This window comes from Hydractinia symbiolongicarpus, chromosome 2 (genome assembly GCF_029227915.1).
Source record: "Hydractinia symbiolongicarpus strain clone_291-10 chromosome 2, HSymV2.1, whole genome shotgun sequence".
Lineage (NCBI taxonomy): Eukaryota > Metazoa > Cnidaria > Hydrozoa > Anthoathecata > Hydractiniidae > Hydractinia > Hydractinia symbiolongicarpus.
The window spans coordinates 38,854,877-38,858,894 of NC_079876.1; positions in this window are offsets into that span (position 1 = coordinate 38,854,877).

A 4,018-nucleotide genomic window follows, 5' to 3' on the forward strand; every position below is an offset into this window, starting at 1 on the left:
ATGCGTTTTAGTGTTGATAAAATAATTTAAAAAATCGTTCGGGAAATGAGTTTACACCCTGGGTACTTTCTTTGTATACTTTTGACTATACAGGCCGAGTCCGGGATTTACGGGAAATCGCAGGTTTTCGTTTGCCGTCGATTAAACTTCTTTTATTCAGCGTCTCATCAAAAATGAAAACATTTTTGAAAACTACAAGTCTCATACGTTTTAGTGGTGAAAAAGTAATTTAAAAATTCGTTCGGAAAATGAGTTTACTCCCTGGGTACTTTCTTTGTATATTTTTGACTATACGGGCTGAGTACAGGATTTACGGGAAATCGCAGGTTTTCGTTTGCCGGCGATTAAACTTCTTTTATTCAGCGTCTCATCAAGAATGAAATAATTTTTGAAAACTACAAGTCTCATGCGTTGTAGTGGTGAAAAAATAATTTAAAAAATCGTTCGGAAAATGAGTTTACTCCCTGGGTAATTTCTTTGTATACTTTTGACTATACGGGCCGAGTCCGTGGTTTACGGGAAATGGCGGGTTTTCGTTTGCCGGCGATTAAACTTCTTTTATTCAGCGTCTCATCAAAAATGAAAACATTTTTAAAAACTATAAGTCTCATGGGTTTTAGTGGTGAAATAATAATTTAAAAAATCGTTCGGGAAATGAGTTTAAATCCCGGGTACATTCTTTACTATACGGGCCGAGTCCGGGATTTACGGGAAATCGCAGGTTTTCGTTTGCCGGTGATTAAACTTCTTTTATTCAGCGTCTCATCAAGAATGAAATAATTTTTGAAAACTACAAGTCTCATGCGTTTTAGTGGTGAAAAAATATTTTAAAAAATCGTTCGGGAAATGAGTTTACTCCCTGGGTAGTTTCTTTGTATACTTTTGACTATACGGGCCGAGTCCGGGATTTACGGGAATCGCGGGTTTTCGTTTGCCAACGTTTAAACTACTTTTATTCAGCGTCTCATCAAAAATGAAAACATTTTTGAAAACTACAAGTCTCATACGTTTTAGTGGTGAAAAAGTAATTTAAAAATTCGTTCGGAAAATGAGTTTACTCCCTGGGTACTTTCTTTGTATACTTTTGACTATACGGGCCGAGTACGGGATTTACGGGAAATCGCAGGTTTTCGTTTGCCGGCGATTAAACTTCTTTTATTCAGTGTCTCATCAAAAATGAAAACATTTTTAAAAACTACAAGTCTCATGGGCTTTTGTGCTGAAATAATAATTTAAAAAATCGTTTGGGAAATGATTTTACTCCCTGGGTACTTTCTTTGTATACTTCTGACTATACGGGCCGAGTACGGGATTTACGGGAAAGCGCAGGTTTGCGTTTGCCGGCGATTAAACTTTCTTTATTCAGCGTCTCATCAAAAATGAAAACATTTTTGAAAACTACAAGTCTCATGCGTTTTAGTGTTGATAAAATAATTTAAAAAATCGTTCGGGAAATGAGTTTACACCCTGGGTACTTTCTTTGTATACTTTTGACTATACAGGCCGAGTCCGGGATTTACGGGAAATCGCAGGTTTTCGTTTGCCGTCGATTAAACTTCTTTTATTCAGCGTCTCATCAAAAATGAAAACATTTTTGAAAACTACAAGTCTCATACGTTTTAGTGGTGAAAAAGTAATTTAAAAATTCGTTCGGAAAATGAGTTTACTCCCTGGGTACTTTCTTTGTATATTTTTGACTATACGGGCTGAGTACGGGATTTACGGGAAATCGCAGGTTTTCGTTTGCCGGCGATTAAACTTCTTTTATTCAGCGTCTCATCAAGAATGAAATAATTTTTGAAAACTACAAGTCTCATGTGTTGTAGTGGTGAAAAAATAATTTAAAAAATCGTTCGGAAAATGAGTTTACTCCCTGGGTAATTTCTTTGTATACTTTTGACTATACGGGCCGAGTCCGTGGTTTACGGGAAATGGCGGGTTTTCGTTTGCCGGCGATTAAACTTCTTTTATTCAGCGTCTCATCAAAAATGAAAACATTTTTAAAAACTATAAGTCTCATGGGTTTTAGTGGTGAAATAATAATTTAAAAAATCGTTCGGGAAATGAGTTTAAATCCCGGGTACATTCTTTACTATACGGGCCGAGTCCGGGATTTACGGGAAATCGCAGGTTTTCGTTTGCCGGTGATTAAACTTCTTTTATTCAGCGTCTCATCAAGAATGAAATAATTTTTGAAAACTACAAGTCTCATGCGTTTTAGTGGTGAAAAAATATTTTAAAAAATCGTTCGGGAAATGAGTTTACTCCCTGGGTAGTTTCTTTGTATACTTTTGACTATACGGGCCGAGTCCGGGATTTACGGGAATCGCGGGTTTTCGTTTGCCAACGTTTAAACTACTTTTATTCAGCGTCTCATCAAAAATGAAAACATTTTTAAAAACTACAAGTCTCATGAGCTTTAGTGGTGAAATAATAATTTAAAAAATCGTTCGGGAAATGAGTTTACTGCCTGGGTACTTTCTTTGTATACTTTTGACTATACGGGCCGAGTCCGGGGTTTACGGGAAAAGGCGGGTTTTCGTTTGCCGGCGATTAAACGTCTTTTATTCAGCGTCTCATCAAAAGTGAAAACATTTTTAAAAACTACAAGTCTCACTCGTTTTAGTGGTGAAAAAATATTTTAAAAAATCGTTCGGGAAATGAGTTTACTCCCTGGGTACTTTCTTTGTATACTTTTGACTATACGGGCCGAGTCCGGGATTTACGGGAATCGCGGGTTTTCGTTTGCCGGCGTTTAAACTTCTTTTATTCAGCGTCTCATCAAAAATGAAAACATTTTTAAAAACTACAAGTCTCATGAGCTTTAGTGGTGAAATAATAATTTAAAAAATCGTTCGGGAAATGAGTTTACTCCCTGGGAACTTTCTTTGTATACTTTTGACTATACGGGCCGAGTCCGGGATTTACGGGAAATCGCAGGTTTTCGTTTGCCGGCGATTAAACTTCCTTTATTCAGCGTTTCATCAAAAATGAAAACATTTTTGAAAACTACAAGTCTCATGCGTTTTAGTGGTGAAAAAATAAATTAAAAAATCGTTCGGGAAATGAGTTTACTCCCTGGGTACTTTCTTTGTATACTTTTGACTATACGGCCGAGTCCGGGGTTTACGGGAAAAGGCGGGTTTTCGCTTGCCGGCGATTAAACTTCTTTTATTCAGCGTCTCATCAATAATGAAAACATTTTTAAAAACTACAAGTCTCATGCGTTGTAGTGGTGAAAAAATAATTTAAAAAATCGTTCGGAAAATGAGTTTACTCCCTGGGTAATTTCTTTGTATACTTTTGACTATACGGACCGAGTCCGTGGTTTACGGGAAATGGCGGGTTTTCGTTTGCCGGTGATTAAACTTCTTTTATTCAGCGTCTCATCAAAAATGAAAACATTTTTAAAAACTATAAGTCTCATGGGTTTTAGTGGTGAAATAATAATTTAAAAAATCGTTCGGGAAATGAGTTTACATCCCGGGTACATTCTTTACTATACGGGCCGAGTCCGGGATTTACGGGAAATCGCAGGTTTTTGTTTGCCGGCGATTAAACTTCTTTTATTCAGCGTCTCATCAAGAATGAAATAATTTTTGAAAACTACAAGTCTCATGCGTTTTAGTGGTGAAAAAATATTTTAAAAAATCGTTCGGGAAATGAGTTTACTCCCTGGGTACTTTCTTTGTATACTTTTGACTATACGGGCCGAGTCCGGGATTTACGGGAATCGCGGGTTTTCGTTTGCCGGCGTTTAAACTACTTTTATTCAGCGTCTCATCAAAAATGAAAACATTTTTAAAAACTACAACTCTCATGAGCTTTAGTGGTGAAATAATAATTTAAAAAATCGTTCGGGAAATGAGTTTACTCCCTGGGTACTTTCTTTGTATACTTTTGACTATACGGGCCGAGTCCGGGGTTTACGGGAAAAGGCGGGTTTTCGTTTGCCGGCGATTAAACTTCTTTTATTCAGCGTCTCATCAAAAATGAAAACATTTTTAAAAACTACAAG